The 24,451-nt window shown below is 36.5% G+C and overlaps 12 non-coding genes across 12 annotated transcripts; 10 read left to right on the top strand and 2 right to left on the bottom strand.

Annotated features, from left to right (window-relative positions):
* The first annotated feature begins 8,360 nt into the window (after window positions 1-8,360).
* On the top strand, window positions 8,361-8,442 carry Trnal-aag. Its single transcript has one exon. It is a non-coding gene; the product is annotated as a tRNA-Leu (tRNA).
* A 72-nt stretch (window positions 8,443-8,514) lies between these two features.
* Trnal-aag lies at window positions 8,515-8,596 on the top strand. The gene has a single exon. It is a non-coding gene; the product is annotated as a tRNA-Leu (tRNA).
* A 71-nt stretch (window positions 8,597-8,667) lies between these two features.
* Trnal-aag lies at window positions 8,668-8,749 on the top strand. The gene has a single exon. It is a non-coding gene; the product is annotated as a tRNA-Leu (tRNA).
* A 71-nt stretch (window positions 8,750-8,820) lies between these two features.
* Trnal-aag lies at window positions 8,821-8,902 on the top strand. The gene has a single exon. It is a non-coding gene; the product is annotated as a tRNA-Leu (tRNA).
* Window positions 8,903-8,973: 71 nt separating this feature from the next.
* Window positions 8,974-9,055, top strand: Trnal-aag. Its single transcript has one exon. It is a non-coding gene; the product is annotated as a tRNA-Leu (tRNA).
* Window positions 9,056-9,126: 71 nt separating this feature from the next.
* On the top strand, window positions 9,127-9,208 carry Trnal-aag. Its single transcript has one exon. It is a non-coding gene; the product is annotated as a tRNA-Leu (tRNA).
* A 71-nt stretch (window positions 9,209-9,279) lies between these two features.
* Trnal-aag lies at window positions 9,280-9,361 on the top strand. The gene has a single exon. It is a non-coding gene; the product is annotated as a tRNA-Leu (tRNA).
* A 1,066-nt stretch (window positions 9,362-10,427) lies between these two features.
* On the bottom strand, window positions 10,428-10,509 carry Trnal-aag. The gene has a single exon. It is a non-coding gene; the product is annotated as a tRNA-Leu (tRNA).
* A 71-nt stretch (window positions 10,510-10,580) lies between these two features.
* Window positions 10,581-10,662, bottom strand: Trnal-aag. Its single transcript has one exon. It is a non-coding gene; the product is annotated as a tRNA-Leu (tRNA).
* A 1,595-nt stretch (window positions 10,663-12,257) lies between these two features.
* Trnal-aag lies at window positions 12,258-12,339 on the top strand. Its single transcript has one exon. It is a non-coding gene; the product is annotated as a tRNA-Leu (tRNA).
* Window positions 12,340-12,416: 77 nt separating this feature from the next.
* Window positions 12,417-12,498, top strand: Trnal-aag. Its single transcript has one exon. It is a non-coding gene; the product is annotated as a tRNA-Leu (tRNA).
* Window positions 12,499-18,929: 6,431 nt separating this feature from the next.
* Trnal-aag lies at window positions 18,930-19,011 on the top strand. Its single transcript has one exon. It is a non-coding gene; the product is annotated as a tRNA-Leu (tRNA).
* The last annotated feature ends 5,440 nt before the right edge of the window (window positions 19,012-24,451 follow it).

Below are 24,451 nucleotides of genomic sequence, written 5' to 3' on the forward strand. Positions count from 1 at the left end.
TACAATTTTACGGAATTGTTCATATGTGTTATCGGGAACTTATTTTAAAATGTTTTGTGTCTCAGACGAGAATGGATTTAGTATTACAATATACAGGGTGTCCCAGAAAGTAGTGTCAAGCGGAGGTCCAGAGATAGAGCACCCCTTGGGCTATCCGAATCACCCCCATGTATGTTCCGCGATTTTTCATAGTTTTCGAGTAATGTATATTTTTTTATATTTTTGAAAATTTTCGATTTGCACGAATAAATGTTTTCTTTTTAAAAAAGTAGAAGACTTATTCGAGATTTTTTTATTGCAACAAAATTTTCATTGGTTGTACTTTATTGATAAAAACAATCAGCTTCGTAAATTTAATGAAAATTATGAAAATGTTGATGTAAAGTGAAAAACTTACGTTCTATGAATTATATCTTAAATTTTCTTCTTTAAATTAAAAAACAAAACAGGTGACTTCGTGGTTCAAAGGTAAGTCAAAAACTTCTCCAGACACTCAACTTACATATTCATTAAAAAAACATAGTCGTTCATGGGGGCTATTTTGGCTAAATCAGCCTTAAAAGACAGCAAGGTGGAAAATTCATAAAATTTGCCATTAGATTACGATTATTTTTTGTCACTTCTCATCACTCCTAAGGTTAAAAAGTTTGTATATATTGACTGTCTCTATGACGTAGTTGTGTTTAGGTATGACTGCACAGTTCTCGGGTTCGATTCCTGAGCCGGGCAGTGATATCTTTTTTTCTACTCAGTATCAAGCGGAGTCTTGTTTTTTTGCTGGGTACGGCGATACGCTACAATGCGTTGGTACCTACCCAGACGGACGCTCACATATTATGAGAAAGATGCCACCAGTAATCTAGATTGCGCTCTATAAAACCATGTGTACCTTTACAGGGTACTTTTGCCATTGCGTTAGTAAATGAAAGCACACACCCGTCTTCACCTTTGCTGACATTGTGCCAAAAAATCATTAATTAATAACGAATATTTTTACCGAAAATCCTCGTTTTAGTTTTCAGATTTTTTTATTATTTTGTAGTTTAATGCGGATATAGCGTGTGTGTGGGTGTATTTCTGACTGAAAGTACGATGTTGCCACTGCGATGAATTCTCTTAGAGTAGTAGTAGTGGCATTAGGGCGCGTAAAATTAAAATTAGTTTTTATTAAATTTATTTTGTTCGAAACTTATTTTTTATTTTACGTCTTAGGCGAAAATAAGTTATTGTAGTGTTGTTTTCAAGTAGATAAGTATGTGGTCTCATTTAGTAACGCAATGTGAAAATGACCCTGTATATTATTATACCTGAACACATTAAAATATAATATATTCCACATTTATTTATAAATTAAATGAAAGTTTACAGCACTTGGCCAAAACACTTACATCTAACAATACAATCTAACTCTAAATTTAATAGTATTAAGACAGCAATAACAATAAAATATGAATATGAATACATAATATGAATCATACCCGAATAAAAATACCGAACTGCATTAAAATACCAAATATACTGATTCAGTTAAAAGCAAACAATGAAAAACTAATGGCGCATGTTAGTGAAAGTTCGTGTATTAAAATGTATCAGTGAATGGTTTTCCGAATGTTTTATACTTCCGTTTATATCTTAATGGATGCTTAGGATTGTTTAATTATAACCAGTTTAGGTTGAGTAGCTCATGGCCTATGTTTGGTGAGGGTGTGGATTCAATTTTCAAGTTCGACAACTGAAAATTGAGACTTAAAAATACATTTGGATAGCCCGAGATATAATCTAGTGCATGTTGTTGCTATCGGCTTGCGTTTTATTTATTATAGATCAGAAAAATTGCCGTGGCCTGTATTTTTTTTTGCTTTGAATGACGAGACGAGCTTGCCGTTCGCCTGATTGTAAGCGGTACGACCGTCCATAAACAGTAGAAACACCATCCAGATACCACCAGTGATCAGTCAGTCTATGTACTATTTCTCAAAAGACGGCTTGAATATACCTGACGTCCAACCACGAGGTGGACAGACATAATAAATGTCGCAGGACGTCGCTGGATGCGGGTCGCTTCCAATAGGTCGATCTGGAAATCTTTGGGTGAGGCCTATGTTTAGCAGTGGACATCCTGCGGCTGATGATTATAATGATAAATATACTTGCATACTAACTAATTCACCTAATATACATAATGAATAGCGGCGATAGCCTAGTTGGGTATGGAACGGACTACGAAGATTAATGTCTGCAGGTTCAAATCCCAAGGGCACACATCTCTGACTTTTCTAAAATCATGTGTTTTCTTTGTGAATTATCGTTCGCTTTAACGGTGAAGGAAAACATCGTGAGGAAACCTGCACATCTGAGAAGTTTTCTATAGGAATTTCGAAGGTGTGTGAAGTCTACCAATCCGCACTAGGCCAGCGTGGTGGACTAAGGCCTAATCCCTCTCAGTAGTAGAGGAGGCCCGTTCCCAGCAGTGGGACAGTATATACAGGGCTGATATTAACTAATTCACCTGAATTTACCCTTCAAAACTACCTTCAATATCCAATCCACTACGCTCAATAACAAATTGTCAACACGTAAGTTTACAAAGCACTTTTGCTAACAAAGCCGAAATTTCTCGTTGAGTGCAAAGTTTTGCAAAGTGTCTCTGCAAATAATATTACCGTGGTATTTTTTCTCCTTTCAGTTCTTTGGCTGTATTCTCTTTGAGATGTTCACGTATTTTTTTAGTTTCTTGCGTAAGTTATAACAGTTTGTTTAATAAATGAATATTGTTTCTTAAGTTTAGTGGGGGCTGAGAAATAACTGAAGTAGTGGGACGTGTGGACTAGAAGGTCGATGATTCGGTTCCTAAATCAAGCAATATTTATTGCAATTTTATTAAATTTACCGCAATTAGGTCATCCAGATTCCAGAAGGGGACGAAATCAACTAAATTGTGATTGAAAAATAATATTCTATTGTGTAATTAAAAGTTCGGCCACACAATAAAAAATAAAAAAAATAAAAAACGATTTATATCTACTACTCAAATTGAAATTAAAAATTTAGTTTTATACACCTGGAAATTTTGTAACTTAATTTAATTAATTTGTAGTAGTGGCATCTTCGAGACCTCCACTCGTTTTCTCCATACCTCTCTTACGTGTGCCTATTGCATCCATTTATCTCCAGATCTTTGATCTTTGAAAAAATATATAAGCCACAGAATACTAATGTACACACACACAATATTATCATGCATTTATTCCCAAAGGAGTATGCAAAGGCGCAACTACGGCACCCAATTTTTGCCAAGTGTTTTTCGTCCCATGATGACCCGCACCCTGTCAGGTGCAAGCCTCTCGCCATATCGGGCACGAATTCAAGACTCTGGGCTGATACTATGCAGAAAATCCCATATATCACATTGCTCTTCCCAGGATTTGAAACCAGGACCTCAGAGCGCTGTCGTATCGCGCATACAGTGCTACCACGCCACCGAAGCAGTCTAATTATTACTATATGAACTCAGGGAACAACTTTTGCCCCGGGCAAGGCCTTTGAGCGTATCCATGGTCAAAAGCTAATTAAATATAAAACCAAAGCTTTACTTTTTCTCCAACGGAACCTTCAAAAGAGCTTTTATCAATGAAAGCTCCGAAGATACCCGTGTCTATTTATTAATTGTATTAGAATCTTCATTCATCACTCACTGATAGGAGTTATCAGTGATCATGAATCGAGCTTTTGTGTATATAAAGGGCTTTTACAATTGGATTAAAAACGCTGCGTTTTATATTTGCAGATGACTTCAGATAATAGGACATGCCGTTTACAAATATGGAATAACTGTTATAAATTTAAAAAAAATGAGATTTTTTTTCTCATAAAAACATTTAGATTTTTTCGTATAGCTAACAGCATTTAATTTTAATCAAAAGTAAAACATGTGACAGATATTTTCTAGTAATAATTTTAGATTCTTTAAGATGTATACTTCAATATATAAAAAAAATGACACTGTGAGCTCATTTTGCGTAGATCGGACCACCAACAGCTAAAATTTTAAAAAAGTTGTATAATTGTAAAATGTAGGTAGATATTGTAACTTTGACTTTGCGGATGAACAACACCTCAGTCCCCCCCGTGACCATGAAGGCTGCAAAGTCTTCGAAACGTCGGGAGAAAAATAAAAAACAAAAAACCGCGATAGAATCCGGAAAATTAGTTTAATTTCAATGTTAGAATTATGTCTAATTCTGTCTATATATGTACATATAGTGTTGGTGGTCTCTTATATGTGAAAGTCCGCCTGGGTAGGTTACGCCTGGGACTATCGCAATGTCTATTTCTACCGCCTAGCAGCAGTGTGCAGTCACTGTTGTATTCCGGGTTGAAGAAGTTTCTAGTCAGTGTAACTACTGAACATAGTAAGACTGAAATCTCATGTCAGGATGGAGCATTATCGGGCGCAGTGGAATACCAAATAATATTTTATAATTCAAAGTGTTTGTACTGTTTATGGGCGGTCGCTTCGCTTACCATCAGGTAAACGGTAAGCTCGTGTCGTCATTCAAAGCAATAAAAAAAATACATAATCGTTATTCGAATCAAACGTTTTTTAAACCGCGTTTATCAATATAAAAGCCCCTTACAGATAGCGTGACGAATAAACATGTGTTACAATAATTATCAACAGCTCTACGGAACTGGTAATAGTGTTTCTCATTAAATTAATTCAAATATCATATTAATTAAACATTTTATCGAACGCCATTACATTGATAATTATACTTGTACTTTTATAGTTCTTTTCTGTCTATTTCTGTATGTATCCTGTTCTATCCATAATATGAATTTGAATGTATATATCGCACTCTTAATAAAATAATGACCTATTTCAAAATTGTTAATTTGTGACAGTCGTTGGAAAACTAGTTTGTGTTTGCTACTTTTTTTTTTGAAGTTGCTATAAAATTGAGTTTATTAAAGATAGGTAAATATGAAATCTATAACATGAAAAAAAGGGAAAAAATTAAAAGGTCGCAAACAGAAATTGGTCGTTTGACGAATCCCACAAATTGGCAATTTTGGAATGGGTTAATTTTACTAAGAGTGCGATATATATTAAAAACTTAATAATTAACATGTAGCCACTGTCATAACTGAAAATCTTGTACAAATTTATTGTCACTCATGTTTTACAAAATAAAAATCTTTATCTTTTAATAAAGAATACGTTTATTAGCCAGACAAAGGTTAGCTTACTAACACACCGGACTTATTGGCATTCATGCAGGGCAACTCACTAACGGGTGACGAACCTCGGCACAAGACGACCACTAGGAGAGGGTGTAGACATTGATGATTATGGGATGAAATCAACTACCTATTTGTTACCGTTATTCGCTGGCATGCAGGCTGGAACTATTAGAAGGGTTAGGGGACGGGGAAAGCGGGGAGGTCCTCGGCGACGAGGACGGAACTGCGGTCTAGTGCAGTGTTGGAGTTTCCAGACGTTCTTACGTCGAATAGCCAGTGTGATATCGTCCTCTGGATCTGTCAGAACTGTACACGGTCGTCTCCATTTACTGTAGTCGAATGGAGTGTAATTTTTTTTAAGGACTTACCTGTTTAGATGGTTTACTGCCTGATCTAATTACCTTACCTACATACTTACATAGATTGGAACCTTCTAACCCCAAAGGGGCGGACAGAACAGCAACTAACTGTACTTACTTTTCGCCAAGCTTATTCCGTCCTATGATGTGATAGACTAGCCTATCGCCATATCGAACACAAATTCTAGCCTTCAAATCGAGCTGGAAACGCAATATCATATGGCGCAGGAATTGAATCGAAGACCTTAGCACGATGGTCGTCCTACAAATCAAATACACTACCGAAACGTAGATAATTTATGAATAGGTATCGAGCCAAAAATACACACTATCCATTCTATTATTGTCTGAATTGATGATACACGGAAACCTCAGTTCCCATGGCTACCGATTCTTATTAAATACATCTGTATCACAATATAATGATATACGATTAGGTACTGAGCTTTCTCTATACATACAGGGTGTTCTGAGAAGTCACAAGTCTTTTTTTATATTTTATTAATACGATTTAATAAAAAATTTCAAAGGAATTTTGTGTACTGAACATTGTGTTCTGCTCGCGAATCTGTTAAAATACATCCTCAAATAAAATTAAAACTGTAACAGTCATGGAAAATATAGCTCTATAGATGAATAAAAAAATCCAAGTAGCAGTTCCATATGTTAGCAGTTTCAATGAACACAGACATAATCTCCACTTATATAGGTACTAGTAAAAATAATTTTAGGGAATTATGTATAGGTATATATTATGTATAGGTCTAAAGTTCTTTTTCTAGTATTTATTTTTTTATTAATTTTGTATTTTTCCCCGTTAACATCTCTCTTTCCAGTATTCAAAAGACATTATATCACTTACATACTAATACAACGGGTTTCTGTTCAGTTTTTACTTTTATACGAAATCGAATGTGAAAACTCTAGTATTAAGGGCTGTGGATTTTAATAAATATATAAAAGTTAAAGTTTCCCCGTACTAAATAAAATAATATGCATATTGTGATTTTTTTTTTGTGGGAACCAAATCTTTAACCCCTTTGCTGTCATCCGTTCAATCGTCATATGCCAGAATTCGTTTTGGCTGTCATTTTTACTTTTTACATCTCACTTTGTTAGTTGATAAAAACAAAAAAAAAAAATTTGAACAAATTCTGAATTCAATATTTCGTTGGAAACTCATACCTTTTGTTTAGTTAAAGATTTACCGTACAAATTATAAATATTCATGAAATCTCGATTGTTGGAACACGTGTTACTGTATTTGGTGCATTGAATTTAAATTCAACTTACTAACTTATTTCGGGTACCCGAAAAACATATTTCGTCAATAAAAAACAACAAATTGAATAACTAATGTTTAAATAATATTTTTCTTTTCAAAAAATATTTTTTTAGTGCAATCGATATATATTAAATCAGAAACATCCTGTACGTATTACATTCAGATTCATTAGGTGTGAGAGAGACACCAGCTTGTAAGGTCACGTATAATGCGACACATAAAGTGGTTCCCAACTACCGCCAACATTTATTTTAAACGTAGGACAAGCGAGAAGTAAACTAAAAGCTCATCAATAGTATGTTATTCTGAATAAAGATTTACATACATACATAACATCACGCATTTTATCCCCGAAGGGGTATGCAGAGGCGCAACTAGGGCACCCACTTTTCGCCAAGTATGTTCCGTCCCATGATGTGATAGGGGGCGAGCCTATCGCCATATCGGGCACAACCTATCGCCATATCGGGCACAAATTCTAGCCTTCAAATCGAGCTGGAAACACAATATCATATGGCGCAGGAATTGAATCGGAGACCTTAGCACAATGGTCGTCCTACAAATCAAATACACCACCACACAATAATATTCTGAATAAAGATTTTATTTATAACTAGATGACCCGGTGAACTTCGTATCACCTACATACATTTATTATTATTATTTATTGTGAAAAACAATTTTGCCATACAATACGTATGTTATCATTATCTGTCTCTCGCTAGTCGAGAGTACGGTTTACGCGTGCGGTAGCTTGTCGCACATTTGATTAACTTCGACGATCTAAGTCATCTTCTCCGTGGCATTTTGCGACAATAACAATAAATAAAGTTCTCACGCACTGACAAATTGATGATAGATTTTAATAATAGTCTTGAAATTTATTTATTTATTTTCTATTTTTAAGAACCCACTGACATTTTTACACTTTATTTATTTCTGAAATGTTTTGTATTTGAACAAAATAAACCAAAGAAATCGGACCTCATATTACAACTATGAAACAGACTTATTTCTGAATACATCTATATATATGTTACAGTTCTTTATTTCTAAAAAGAGAAAAGTTTTAGCGAGACTAACGAACAGCAATTGATTTTTATATATATAGATAATACCAACTTGTTTTCTGTTGATTAAAAATTGGCTAAAGATGAGTGTAATTTAAATGATAATGAATCGAATAGCGCTTGAGAGTCACAAACTTCAAACCAGCTAAAGAGATTCCTCGATATACGTGGTTTGAAAGTATGATTTCTATTTTTTTCTATAGTCATCGTGCTCGAGCAAAACAATTTTTATAAAAGAATAGCACAATGGTAGCGCAGCCGAGCGGTCTAAGGCGCTGGTTTAAGGCACCAGTCTTTTCGGAGGCGTGGGTTGGAATCCCACCGCTGCCAAGACACTGTTTTGTTTCATTATATACTTACTCTATTGTTAGTTATTTGTATGTTATGTTACAGAGAGCATGTGGTAGCGTGGCCGAGCGGTCTAAGGCGCTGGTTTAAGGCACCAGTCTCTTCGGAGGCGTGGGTTGGAATCCCACCGCTGCCAACACACTGTTTTGTGTTCATTATATAGCTACTTTACTTTACTTGTTGGTATATTATACTACACAAAGCATATGGTAGCGTGGCCGAGCGGTCTAAGGCGCTGGTTTAAGGCACCAGTCTCTTCGGAGGCGTGGGTTCGAATCCCACCGCTGCCAACACACTGTTTTGTTTCATTATATAGCTACTTTACTTTACTTGTTGGTATATTATACTACACAAAGCATATGGTAGCGTGGCCGAGCGGTCTAAGGCGCTGGTTTAAGGCACCAGTCTCTTCGGAGGCGTGGGTTTGAATCCCACCGCTGCCAACACACTGTTTTGTTTCATTATATAGCTACTTTACTTTACTTGTTGGTATATTATACTACACAAAGCATATGGTAGCGTGGCCGAGCGGTCTAAGGCGCTGGTTTAAGGCACCAGTCTCTTCGGAGGCGTGGGTTTGAATCCCACCGCTGCCAACACACTATTTTGTTTCATTATATAGCTACTTTACTTTACTTGTTGGTATATTATACTACACAAAGCATATGGTAGCGTGGCCGAGCGGTCTAAGGCGCTGGTTTAAGGCACCAGTCTCTTCGGAGGCGTGGGTTTGAATCCCACCGCTGCCAACACACTGTTTTGTTTCATTATATAGCTACTTTACTTTACTTGTTGGTATATTATACTACACAAAGCATATGGTAGCGTGGCCGAGCGGTCTAAGGCGCTGGTTTAAGGCACCAGTCTCTTCGGAGGCGTGGGTTTGAATCCCACCGCTGCCAACACACTGTTTTGTTTCATTATATAGCTACTTTACTTTACTTGTTGGTATATTATACTACACAAAGCATATGGTAGCGTGGCCGAGCGGTCTAAGGCGCTGGTTTAAGGCACCAGTCTCTTCGGAGGCGTGGGTTTGAATCCCACCGCTGCCAACACACTGTTTTGTTTCATTATATAGCTACTTTACTTTACTTGTTGGTATATTATACTACACAAAGCATATGGTAGCGTGGCCGAGCGGTCTAACAACAAAATATGTACCGTTATTTATATCATTATCGATTTTTTTTTAAATAGAAGTAGAACAGTATGCCATGTCTAGTACCCTAAACATCTGCCATCTTCTGCTATCGGAACCACTAAAGTTGGCAGAGCTAACAAAACTAAGCGTTGGATGTTAAACTTCTCATAAAAGTAACGGTTTGCCTGGGCCCCTGGTATTGCTGGTCATCTATAGCGACGGCTTACTATCAGACAGGCCATTAATCCGTTTACCTTTGTAGGCTATAACATTTTTAAGTTTTTTCTTTATACAAACACGCGAAGTACTCTACACCTGATGGAAAGTGGAGTGGGGTCCAATAGAATGTCGACTAACGAGAGATTATCCCTCGACAGTCAACACAATTATGTCGGCCTGTTGGAACCGGATACACACTGGCCGAATCCGGAGCGCGACACTTAATGGACTACTAATCGGTTTTTAACATCTTGTGTACGGTTGTTGCTATCCGGGCGGATGCAAAAGATATCCTACTACCAGCAAAATTTGATTTACTCCGCACTTACCAACAGCAACGTAGTGCTTCTTCCCGAATAAAAACCTACCAAAACAGTTGCATTTAGTGTCATCCATCAGATCATCCCCACATCTGGGACTTCATCTCAGACGTATTAAAACTTTGAACGCTAGACATAAGAATAGTGTTTTATTAAAAATTCATTTCAATATAAGCACAGAAGCTGCCGTGGGCTTAAATAATACGATGTACAAAGAAAGGTAGATTTAACTGTGAAACAATAATGCACAAAGCTAAAGGAGTGGCGTATGGATGCTGGAATAGCGTTGTTTTGGAGAAGGTAACATTTTCCGTGTTTAAGACTTTGTAATTTTAACAAAGATATTTGATGTAACATCATTAATTTGTGCACATATTATGTTAAGCCTTAAGTAGATGGAATAAAATGCTCAATAGAGCGTCTTGGCAAAAAATATTTTGGCAGCGGTGGGATTCGAACCCACGCCTCCGAAGAGACTGGTGCCTTAAACCAGCGCCTTAAACCGCTCGGCCACGCTACCATATGCTCTCCGTAGTATAATATACCAATAAGTGAAGTATAGTAGCTATACAATGATACAAAACAGTGTGTTGGCAGCGGTGAGATTCGAACCCACGCCTCCGAAGAGACTGGTGCCTTAAACCAGCGCCTTAGACCGCTCGGCCACGCTACCCTCTTTGCTCTGGATCATATAAACCATTTACCATAGGCTCATTTATCTGTCATTACTTAAGACCTTAGAGAATATGAGAAAGGTATAAAGTGACGATATGTGCAGTGACTCACGAAAATTTTCTTTCTTTGTTGACTCACTGCACTTGATTGTAAATATAGTGCGATTGTCTCGGTACCTTAGTTGTTATGCGTATACAATATAATTACGACACCGTACTGAGGTTATATATTGAAATCCGGGGTCGAGACAAATATAGATGCAACTGGTTTTTTTCTGAAAAGTTACTCAGGCGCAGCTCGTAGTCAGGAAGTCGGTGTGATACCTTCGTGTCTCAGAAAGCACGTAAAGCCGTTAGTCTAATGCCCGATATCTCTCGAGTCATGTCAGATTACGATCTTACCGGATTATGTGGGTGAAGGAACAGAGAGTGCACGTGTATTGCGCACACACTAATGCACTCCTAATATCTCCTGTGTACCTGGCGGATCTGCGTTGAGGTTGGCCATCGTGGTCAAATTTAGGCTAGAAAAGACTAAGTGCAACAATTCGGCTCCAAAAATGTCACCTCCAAAAAAAATTATTGTATCGTGGAACTGGGAAGAGATTCGCAGAGAAAGACAATTCTCTGAAAGTGAGTCCTTTGTGACTTCGCATTGTCTTATACACGTTGGATGTGTAACAGAGCCCAATATTGCTTACATCTTATAATCGGCTTTAAAGCTTCTCAGTTAACTACCTCGGTTAATGGCTTTATGTCTTATAGTATAGAGACGAAAATTGTCGTAAGTTGTAATAATTTAAGAAATCAAATTTGTAAAACATCAAATGAAAAACGTGGTAATAAATAATTCTATAGGGTTATGTTCAAGTTATAATCCCTGCAAATAAGTTATAACTTTAGGGAAGTTAAAACTTGCTTTGATGGTTAAAGATGTGTTGTTTCCACTATTATTATGTTAACATTATGTATGTTGCTTTATTTTGCCAAACTGCTTAGAAATCATGAACCACAATCAGAAGAAATTATGTTTATAAAATAATAATATGCATATCCAAACACTATGTAACGTAAATGTCTTTAGACGAAATTATTGTTCTTACTCAAAGGTATATAGCTGTAGAGACATAATGCAGTATAAGCATTTTGTACGATGATTTTCAAAGAGATATTGTTGGAATTTAAAGACTACTTTTGGAACTAATAAATACATTCTCAAAACTCTTTCATTCATAAAAATCTCCAATACATGCACACCAAGCCAAATTTATTTTCATAATCTTATTTCAGATAAATAACTCGACAGGCGAAGCTGCAAACAAAAACAATTTACAACAAAAATACAAAATAAAACAATTTCAGTCACAACAGAAAATTATAAAACACACTGCGTACATCAGGAAAATAAGCTTTATTCACTCGTCTGACGGTTACAAATCTTTTTATTTATCAACGTCTGTTTTATAAAAGGACTTAAATTGTCTCGAATGGGTTAAACGTGGGACTTACTGTTAAAACTGAGAAGGAGAATATTGTAGAGGTAATTTTATAAAATGCTGGATAGTTGTTTGTTTATTATGTGATTGGGCAATGTGGTAGCGTGGCCGAGCGGTCTAAGGCGCTGGTTTAAGGCACCAGTCTCTTCGGAGGCGTGGGTTCGAATCCCACCGCTGCCAACACACTGTTTTGTTTCATTATATAGCAACTCTACATTATTGTTATTTATTCGTATGTTATGTTACAGAGAGCATATGGTAGCGTGGCCGAGCGGTCTAAGGCGCTGGTTTAAGGCACCAGTCTCTTCGGAGGCGTGGGTTCGAATCCCACCGCTGCCATTCGAAAATTTTGGAATCGTTCTTCAACTCACTATTTTAAACAATTATATATAAGTTCACTTAACCTCGTAAGGTTAGATACAGGCACAGTTAGTGCACTCACATTCCGCCATGTTTATATCGACGGCTAAAAAGCTAATTGACTTAAGCGACATATTTAAAATCAGCACTTTTTTTTATGTTTTTATAACCAAGATAAAATTTTTCGAAAATGGCCATGGAAAAGCTCTTTTTGGGAAGTACTTTTATACAGACAAAGCCGCGAGCAACGCCTAGTTATAGAGCTCTTCGAAGCATCATATAATATACTGGCCCCATAAACTAAAATTATAATTATCTTACGATGTCGCGATACACTCAGACATCGTACGCTTATTACTTGCTACCCGTCTATGTTTATCTTAACTATTTAGTATTCCTGTTAGATATCTGTTCGTGTGTGGTGTAATTCATAAGATGTTAGAAATGTCTTATGATTTTATTAATTATTAATATTTACTTTGTGTTAGAATTAAGATTTTTATCTTCTATGAAGTATATGTTAGGAATGGGATAGATTGCAGAGTAATAACGCCCTCAGAATTTATAAACAGAGCAGAGTTTATTCACTATTAGCAAAGCTTACGCTACATCATATGTATCACAGTAACATAATTTTTGTTCTCGTTATTTTCCATCGCTATGGAAACTACAATGAAATTTACTATATCAGCCAGCTAAATTGATATAATACATATAAAACCTTCAACAGTATATTGACATCTATACATATTATAAAACAAAGTCCCCTTTTCTGACTGTCTATATGTTATCGATTTTCTCAAAATCTACTGAACTGATTTGTATGAAATTTGGTATGGAGATAGATAAACGATGGGAAGGTATACGCTTCCATTCCGGGAAAGTATAGCGGGACTTTTATCCCGGAAAACTCCTTCAGGCTAAGCCGCGAGCAAACGTTAATTTTGTATAATTGTAAAATGTAGGTAGATATTGTGACTGAATTTTCGGAAGACCAACACCTCAGTCCGCCCAAAGACTGCAGTCTTTGAAACGTCGAAGGAAAATCATAATATAAAACGCTGCGATAAAATCCGAAAGCTATATCGATGGACACATTTTCTGTTTTTCAAGGGTTAGCGTTTATTCATACATTATAAAACATGCCCTAAGTTTGATAAAAAATATGTTTTTTTTACTGCTTTGAATGACGAGACGAGCTTGCCGTTCGCCTGATGGTAAGCGATACAACCACCCATAAATAGTGGAAACACCATCCAACACCTTGAATTACAAAGTATTGTTTGGTATTCCACTGCGCTCGCCATCCTGAGACGTGAAATGCTAAGTCTCATTATGTCCAGTAGTTACACTGGCTACAATGTCCTTCAAACCTGAACACAACAGTGACTACACATCGCTGCTTGATGACAAAATAGAAATTGCGATGGTACCTACCCAGGCGGAATTATGTCCAGTAATTATACTGGCTACAATGTCCTTCAAACCTGAACACAACAGTGACTACACATTACTGCTTGATGACAAAATAGACATTGCGATGGTACCTACCCAGGCGGACTCTAATTTGAGAGACCTACCAGTAAAATGTCCTCTGACTTATACCCTACGTCAATGCAACTATATCAAGTCAACCTGCTAACTGCCCACACGGGTTTCTCTCAGACGTTGAATTTGAATTTTACCACGTCCACGTTCCTTGCAACTACAATGTAGTACTGGGATGATCGAAATTGCGTTGGGAGGAGTGATGTGGTTATAGTTAATGGGGTTTTATATTAGTCGTAATTGTTACGTTTTTTTCGTTTACAGTGGTAGGCAAATACTATGTTTACTAACATAGAATATTATAAGTATTTATCGAGGGTTTTGGTTAAGATTACTGCCATTACTTGGAGAACCAAACCATTATCTGAACCAAGAAAAACACGGTTATGTCAACTTAACGTTTGATGGGGAAAGAGCGGGAAAACAACGTTGATAACGTCAAATCTGTGTTGCCACAATATATCACAGAATAAAGCATTTTTCTAATTTTCAGCAATTAGCATATTATGTATTGTCAGTTGAAATAGTAGGTGAATAAATGTAAAATCTCAAATCGCGTTTAGTTTTTTGTCAAGGGATAATCAACTCTCGTCGATCGACATTCTATTGGAATCCACTTCTCTTACCATCAGGTGGAGAAGGATCATTTTGCCGTACTTATATATAAAAAAAATGAAAACCTTTAGTGCCCTTATTAACAATCGTTTTTTCTTCATTAAAATAAACTTCAAAATGGTTACTTAATTTAGATGAATAAAATCTATTAACGTCAATATGTAAAAGATTTCTAAGTACTATTTTTGCCAGATGTTTTTATACTCATGTAATAGGGATAGCCTATCCCGTATCTTATGAATGTAAAATTTGATCTAGATAGTAAGTAATGATAATTTCTTATATTGTATGAATGTAAGACATTGAAATAAAAATATATTTCAAATTATATCGCGGTTTTTTTACTATAATTTCACCCGACGTTTCGAAGACTGCAGCCTTCATGGTCATGGGGAAGAGTATGACATAAAATGAAGAAATAGAGGCTTCTATCCATACATCTTTTTTTAAACAAATAAATGCTTAGACCAGTAAACAACTCGGCAATTATAAAGCGGGATATTTATACCAAAAAAACTTTTTTCACGCAGGCTGAACAACAAATAATAATATAATAATATATTGTATACTGTTCCACTGTTGTGCACGGGCCTCGTCTACTATTGCGAGGGATTAGGCCTTAGTCCACCACGCTGGCCTAGTGCGGATTGGTAGACTTCACATATCTTCGAAATTCCTATACAGAACTTCTCAGGTACGCAGGTTTCCTCACGATGTATTCTTTCATCATTAAGGCAATCGATAATTCACAAAGAATACACACATATTTATTTTAGAAAAGTCAGAGGTGTGTGCCTTTGGGATTTGAACCTGCGGAAATTCGTCTCGGCAGTCCGTTCCACAACCCACTAGGCTATCGCTGCTTTTTTCAGTAAAAGCTGGTATCAAATCAATCATTCAAAAATAATCAAATAATGCCAATGAAAGCAAGCAAGCCTAAGCGATTTTATTTAAGTAATAATTAAATATTCTCATGTACCTTGACTTATCATAAGTGCAACTATGTCGGCCTACGTGATGAATAAAGCAATTTATAAAGCAACAAGGCCAACAATAACTTAAGTCTACGTATAACAAAAAATCACGGCGATTTTTTCGCAGTTATCAAGAATTTAACGGGTATTGCGGTCAAATCGTAGTTTCACTGGTCTCCCACGAGAAATCAACGGTCGGCAGTAAAGAAAAAAGCCTTGGAAACTGTAAAGATTTCCGTTATGTGTGAGCTTGTATTATTAATATGAGGATATTTCGGGTCTGTGTCGTCAACATTTTGGGTAGATTTTTTGTTTTTTTTTTCTACACGACGAAGTGACCACGGCACCTGATGGTCAGTGAAGTGAGGTCTAATTTTTTATTTATACTAATTAAAACCTAGTGGTGTTTATAATTCCTCTTATGATTTATTTAAAACAGCAAATTTCTGAACCCCAATTTCTTATTCATTCCATTTTTAAATTAATCCTTCGGTTTTTTAATTAACACAGCGATGCAAAGGCATTACACCGATTCGGGTCGCAGCAATTAACGTGCATTCTTTTATTTTGTGCCAGTGCCAAAATTTGAAAAAAAAAAACTTGAATGTCCGCCAACTGTCCCTGCGTTAGATTAACCCTCTCCGAGATAGGACGGTCCGCCAATAATGAATTATTTTACGGGTTAAGTGTAGTCTAGTATTGCCAATAGATTTGAGGATTTTTGTTTGTTTTCGAAACGAAAGCACTGTAAGACTATTGAATTATGGTTGTATTTCTCACGCTACTTGTGACATTTTTATATTGTTCGACGCATTGATTAGTCGGATGTGAAACTAAACGCTGCAGATTCAATTCCTGTGTCGCGACAAATATAATATTTTATTCATCCTTATTTACGAAATTTCTAACATTAATCTTCGATTACAAAAAAAGAATACTTTTTATTCCGGAAAAAAGATTTTTCCGAAATAAAAGCCTTTAGTATTCAGGAGTAATATAGCTTCCTATTAGTGAAAAAAATCAAAGTCGATTTAGTAGTTTCTGAGATAAGCGGGTTAAAAAAACAAGCAAAAAACTTTTCAGCTTTATAATAGTAGTGTACATTTGTTAAAATGTTCACTAGTCTTATCATTTTAATTAGTTACATATGCCGACACAAATTCCTAGCTTAAATATGAATATTATAAACAATAATCTACTTTAAAAACTATCAATCTACTTAATCTGTCGCTTAGCACTTCACAGTCGAACTAAGCTCCGTGAAGGGTTAACCGACAAAAGTTGGCAACCCCTGGCGACTGGCCAGTTAGACTGATTTATACGACGTCGATGCCATAAACGAATTTCCCTGAAGATTTTACTTTATTTAATTAGTTTTATTTGTTAGGGTTATTGGTACACGAGTAGTGAAAGGTTGGTAAATTGTTTTATGTGAGTTTAAGTGCATAATAATATCAGCCCTGTATTATATACTGTCCGACTGTTGGGCATGGGCCTCCTCTACTACTGAGAGGGATTAGGCCTTAGTCCACCACGCTGGCCTAGTGCGGATTGGTAGACTTCACACACCTTCGAAATTCCTATAGAGAACTTCTCAGATATGCAGGTTTCCTCACGATGTTTTCCTTCACCGTTAAAGCGAACCATAATTCACAAAGAATACACACATTATTTTAGAAAAGTCAGAGGTATGTGTCCTTGGTATTTGAACCTGCGGACATTCGTCTTGGCAGTCTGTTCCACAATCAACAAGGCTATCGCCGCTAATATGATTAATATTGACTTATTTTATCATCTAGTGTCCTGACCAGTCTTGTGCCGACAAAATGCTTACAAAAACATGGGACGCCCTCGCCACTGATCCAATTATATAAGTTATTACCTATTTGATGCGGTAGCCATGTGGTCATTTTACTATAAGGTACAGGGTTGCAAAAGTTTTTTAGATTTGCTGGTGGTAGGTCTATCATATGTGAGAGTCCGCTTGGGTAGGTCTAGTTGTAGTTCAAGACTGTCTATAATATACTGATCAATAATTACATAAGTGATTGAAGTTGTAGATCAATATGAGAAAAAGGAATATGAATCATTTTTTTCATTTTTTTTTTATTTATTTATAAAGATACACTAAACACATTACTGACAATAATTACACTACAGTGGATCTAATGGCTAGTCGGAATCCAAATAGAATTTATTGCTTTGAATGACGGTCGAGCTTGCTGTTCGCCTGATGGTAAGCAATACGATCGCCTATAAATAGAAGAAACACCATCTAACATTTGAATTACAAAATATTGTTTGGTATTCCACTGCGCTCGCCATCCTGAGACATGAGATGTTAGGTCTCATTATGTCCAGTAGTTACATTGCCTACAATGTCCTTCAAACCGGAACACAACAGTGACTACACACTATTTAGCGGCAGAAATAGACATTGCGGTGATACCTACCCAGGCAGTCCTCACATATGAGAGACCTACCACCAGTGCGGTGTGGAAGTGTTGCGTGATTTGGCATGAATAAAGTCCGTATAGAGTTGAGAAAAATATAAAGTATGTATATTCGATGGCCGAATTTCGACCATTTGTTACTAAATATACTTTCTTTGTGCCATACCGCGTGGTACCATGACAGAGTCATTACCAGCAACGCATCCACAATTGAATTAAGATGTCGTCGTTAGTGTGCGGTTGGACGCATCAAATTCATCTATAAATAACGCGTCAGAATTTTATTACGCCGCTGATATTTTTTGATACCAGCGCGACAAAGCGATACTGCATTTGGTGGTAAGAGTCCAATAGATTCAGAGGCACATGATCAAATACACATACAAATCTTCCGATAAACAGCAGTGTGCATACACTATTGTTCTAGTTTTTAGAACATTGTAGCCAGTATTTTTTTCTAATTCGTGCGCGGAAAAATGACCCTACTGTATCTGATTGTAAGTGAATGTTGAGTGATCAGAGATAGACTCCTCAGCAGTTGACATAATTATGCCGGCCTGTTGGAACCTGGTACACAGGCTGATCCCGGAACGCGACACTCACGTGGGCTACTATGGCGGGTTTTAGCACCTTGTGTATGGTCGCTATCCGGGCGGATATAAAATATATCCAGCAAAAATGATGTCTGCTTATTGCAATTACGTGACGCTATTGGATGACGCGCTGTTTGTTAGCGGAAACATACTACTAATACTAAATTGTCAGTTGTTTCCAAATCTTGTCACATAGTTATTTGTATGTTATGTTAAAGAGAGCATATGGTAGCGTGGCCGAGCGGTCTAAGGCGCTGGTTTAAGGCACCAGTCTCTTCGGAGGCGTGGGTTCGAATCCCACCGCTGCCAACACACTGTTTTGTTTTATTATACAGCTATCATTTTTTCAATAATATTTTAAGCAAGCATTGACACAATGATGACTGTTATATCTATAAATTTCGTACACATCATCATCATCAGCCTATATCTTTGTCCACTGCTGGACATAGGCCTCCTAGAATATGCGCCATTTTACCCTGTCTTACACATATATCTACTCTAAATACTTGGTAATAGAATAATGGGAATAAAAATTACAACTACAATGTATCTGAATACCGTGACATTAAAAAAGAGCCGATCGTCCATGCATCGGGCGGTTCCGTAGCGTATAAAGTATGCTTTATTTAAAAAATTACCCAGAGCGTAAATCTGTAATATCACCTATTAATTCTGAAAAGTGTAATTATATAAATAATTGATTTTTTTTTTACTTGTTACTTTTTATTATTTATAAATAAGATATAAAATATCAACCACCAAAAATATCTTGTTAAGAAGTCGTATATTCATGTACAATAACCTAAAAATTCACATAAAAAAGTAACAAAAAATCTTAATGAAAGTCTGACATCTGAGCGCAGCACAATGACAACTGATTTTTTAATTTAAAAGCACCGTTCATTTGAACAATGGGTCTAAAACCATTGAGACTACGGAAATAATTTGAAACGTGTCGATTTACGTTTCTAGATTTCATAGCTTTGGAAACGTTTTGATAAAAAAATATTTGTGTATAAAATGAGTACAAAAGCTCCATCACTCTCGGTAGCGTAGTTGTTGCGTGCGTGGTACGACACCGCTCTGGAGTCCTAGGTTCAAATCCGGATTAGGCAGTGATATTGGATATATTCTGGCCTTGATATTATGAGACAGAACACAGTCGGCAAAAAGAGCTTGCCCTGGTTTCTTCTCTGCTTACCACATCAGGGATAAAAGCGCGATGTTGTAATCGTGAAATATAGAAGATATACGATTGTACGACATAAAATAGACAACACGCAATAATAAACTTTATTAACAAACCTTACGACAACAAATTCAAGTCTCAAAATAAACAATCAACCGAAGCGGAAACAGCCGAATTCCTACCAAACCACACTATAGAATTTCTATCGGAAATCGAACGGGAAACACTTGAAACCATGCAAGCGGTGCCAAAATAACGCTGACCTGCCGACTTTAATACCACGTACCGCGTCCATGCGAAGGATAAAGGTGTTGGGGATCACGTTTAACTGGATGCTCATATCGCAAAAATAGTTCATTTACTTCGTGAATTTCTATGACGGGCCTTTTATCGCGCCCAGTTCGGCCGATGTAATGAATTTTCCGACTGAACTGAATATCATATTTGATTCGACTGTTACTCATGCATATGATATGGCGATCAATTGTTTGACTTATCGTTGCATTGGTGTTTATGTGAAACGGGTATTGGGAAAGATATCTGGCGCATGCAGCAATAAACTCCTGATATAAGCTTCTGCGTCTGATCTCTATTTGGTCATGTCGGATTGTCTCACCGGACTATAAAAGTGAAGGAACAGAGAGAACAATTGTGTGTTGAACACACACTTGTGCACTATAATTTCTCTTACGTACCTGGGTGGTCTCAGTTGAGATTGGCCGCCGTGCCCGAAGTTCGGCTAGGAGGGATTCATTCTCGCATTAGGTTTCAAACAGGCCGGCAATTGTGTCGACTGACGAGGGATAATCATTTCTCCTAAGTCGGCTGTCTGGACACCACGTCGCTTACTATCAGGTCCAGTGGAGTCACTTTGTCGTGTACATACAAAACTGATTTCTAGCCAATTGACAAAATATATCAAACACCAAAATCAAAGCAAATGCCTAATGGTCAGCGTAACGATTTCGCAAAAGTAAAAGGAATATTTAGACATATCGGAGATCTGCGAGGCGGTGGGAAGTAACTGAACGCGCTACCTCAGGGCCATTCTTTTGTTTAGAGAACGGTTAGATTATAAAACTAGGTTTGCCTGCGGTTCCGGCTATGTGAATATTTGATAATGAGAGTTACTGGTCTCACTGAGCAGGATGCAGAAGACCGGGTGAAATGGAAGCATTGCAGTAGTAACACGGACTCTGGCAATTAGTCCGGCACAACGCCAAGAAGAAGACTAGCTATGTGAATCTTAATTCCGTAGCTTCTGTTCGTCGGTACCTACTTGAATCTTTAGATGTAATCAATAAAAAAATATACTAATCTATTATAGGGATTGGCTGGTTTTACCTTGAAATGAAATGAAGTGAAATAAAATATTTGTACCTGCAAAATGTGCATTATTAGATTCCTTTTATATTAGCTTTACCACAAGTTCAGAAAGCAGTTAGTAATAGAGAAGAACTGGCAAGAAACTCTGATGTTGCTATTTTCAAATCAAATTCAATAATGTATTTATATTATAATAATGCTATCCTTGCATGGCTGTCTTATTTCAAACCTAGACGTTATATAAATTACTAGTAACCATCATCAGCTATATGAAGTCTACTTCTGGGCAAATGCCTTGCTTAAAGATTTCCAGGCAAGTTGACCCGTTGAAAGCGTCCAACAGCTAGTGTGTAAACATAATTATCTTAATTCTTACTAATAAATGCCAAATTTTCCGAAAATGTTTGGATGTTTAGATTTTTGTTAGAAGTAAACTCAGAAACAGCTAAACCGGTTTGCATGATATTTAATGCACGGATAGCTCATGTCTGGCTTAATATATTGGCAACTTTATTCCCATGGAAATAATAGGAATTTTGATATGGTTTCCTTAAATAGATGGCGCTAGCATGGTATACGGGCCGCCATAAAATGCTATTAACTATATTTGTTCACGTGGACAAAGCCGCAAGTAATACTTTAATAATAAAATCTTTCATACAGAACAATTGAGCTCTTTATATATGGTATCTAAATTCTAAATATCATCAAAATTGTACGTATTCGTGCATTACTTACCATTACGTAACTTCGTTTTGAGACCCTCTTCCTAATCTATTCAATAGTTGATACAAGTCTTACAAACATCTGAACAACTGTAGAAACTTTCGTATTGTATTCGACATTTGCTTTGTATTCATTGTATGTTACCCAGTTAGTCTAGAATCTAGACTGACCATAGATGCTACTGATGCAACGCGACACACCTAACCTAGATTTCGCAATTGCTCGACATTTGCGCAGGCAAAGGGTTTGGCTTCTTCAATTGCAACATCTAAAGTTCAGGCGAGATCAGCACGCAATCGCAGTGGCCACGGATTGTGGGATAGTAGGATAAAATTCAAAATTGAGTCAAAGAAGTTTAATATAATTGAAATGAAATTATTTTAATGGGTACACCGTGACCATGAAGGCTGCAGCCTTCGAAACGTGGGGAGACAATTATAATATAAAAATCCGCCATAAAATCCGGAAAAATAATTTTATTTTAATGTTTAGATATTCGTATAAATATAAGAAATCACATAAGTAACTATAAGACGGTTAACTCTAAATACAGTCTTTTGATTACCAATTATTTGGGAGCTTGACTTTTGTATTTAGTCGCTTTATATTTATTCGATGTTTAGCGTATACCGTATATTCAGACCTCGTGAAACAGGGGCTTTCTAATTATAAATGCTTTACTTGTAGCCTTGAGATTTGGAATATTGATTCAAGAGTGAAGTTAGTAAAGTTTATGTGTTATTCCCAGTAATCGTTTGTGAAGACTATTAATAGAAATATAATGAATATAAATATTTTTTTACATATTATAGCCATTATTATGAACTGCCTAACATAATACTTTTCTGTCATACCGCCGATAAGTGATTCATGATATTTAGGGCTTAGGTCATAGTCTTTGTTGGTCCAGTACGCAGTAGACTTCGGAGAGAAAACAACATTGTCATCATTTTTCCGTTTTCAAGATCTCTGATTGAATTTTACAACTATACAAAAGTTTTTGCAGTTATTCACATTTAAATTTAAATAAAACAGAATTTTATGAATCATACAAAAAAAAGATAAACTTGCCTATTATGCCAATCGCCAGAACCTCAAAATAATATCGACTTAAAATCTAATATTTCTGCCAAAATCATAGACACCCAGAAATCTAAGTTTCCTCATACCAACAAATTATAGAGACCCTACACAGGATTCAAAGCCACGCCCGTACCGACCTTTACCATCTCAGTCCAGCGTATTGCGACACCTAGACTACCTCAGTGCATCTGTTTTGTGTGAATTGGAACTCATGAGTCATTTGCTCAGTGATATTTATTCTATGAATAGGAATTGCTATTTATGGATTAAAGGTGTGTTTTACTACAACTTCTGCCTTCGACTGACTTGGTGGCGAAGTTGTTCTGCTTACCTAGCAGCGCTCTAGGGTCCTGGGTTGGAATCCCGGGTCGTGCAAAGTGATATTTGGGTTTTTCTGCTCAGTTTCAGCCCGGAGTCTGGAATTTGTGCCCGATATGGTGATAGGCTCGCTCCCTATTACATTATGGGACGGAACATACTTGGCTAAAAGTGGATGCCCTGGTTGCGCTTCTGCATACCCCTTCGGAGATAAATGCGTGATGTGTGTGGATTATAACTTTTGATTAGTATTGTACTGTAAAAGTATGTCAAAATGTTAGTTCAAAGTGCTGAACAGATTTGCACACGGAGAAATCATAATATAATGGATTATCATTGACTGACAGACTTTAAGAATTTTCAAGCAAAGCTTCGTCCAATATTTAGACAATTGTTAATCCAATAACCTTTTATCGAAGGATTCTGAGTTTATAGTTAAAGTAACCAACCAATTCCAACAAGGCAAAATTATAGAAGCAATGAACATGACCTTATTGTATTATGCCTTTATATTTCATTATAATTATGAAGTAACAGCAACCTGCAAGATCAAACAAACATTGTAAAATAGTGAGAGAGTTGTTGCTATTAAAAATCAATTACCGGTTTCAATTTCGAAGCCATAACGAAGTGAATTTGAGTGGTTGACTTAGCAATCGCTCAACAGCTCTTAAATGTTCCCGACGTACAGCGAACACTCGAGAATCCTACCATTCGATTCGATAAATCTCTTGGCGAAGTTTCGATTGTCTACTTATTGTTTGTTTCTGATTGGAGTTTGCATTCGTCTTCACGTATTTTGACTGTGGATGCAGTTATCGAATGTACGTTTCCAAAGTTGTTTGATGTATATTGGTTTTAGTTCTTCGAAAGTACATGGTTTATAAGGTTCGAAATAGGAATTCTTGTTATCTATACATGACTAGACTTTGTTTTATAATATCTTGTTAGATATTATAAAACAAAGTCCCCTTTTCTGTCTGTCTGTATGTTATCGATTTTCTCAAAATTTACGTTATGGATTTTTATGAAATTTGGTATGGTTAAAGACCCTGGGAAGGTTATAAGTCACTTTCTATTCCTAGATATTATTTAGCGTGACTT

The sequence above is a fragment of the Manduca sexta genome, chromosome 2, assembly GCF_014839805.1.
Source record: "Manduca sexta isolate Smith_Timp_Sample1 chromosome 2, JHU_Msex_v1.0, whole genome shotgun sequence".
Lineage (NCBI taxonomy): Eukaryota > Metazoa > Arthropoda > Insecta > Lepidoptera > Sphingidae > Manduca > Manduca sexta.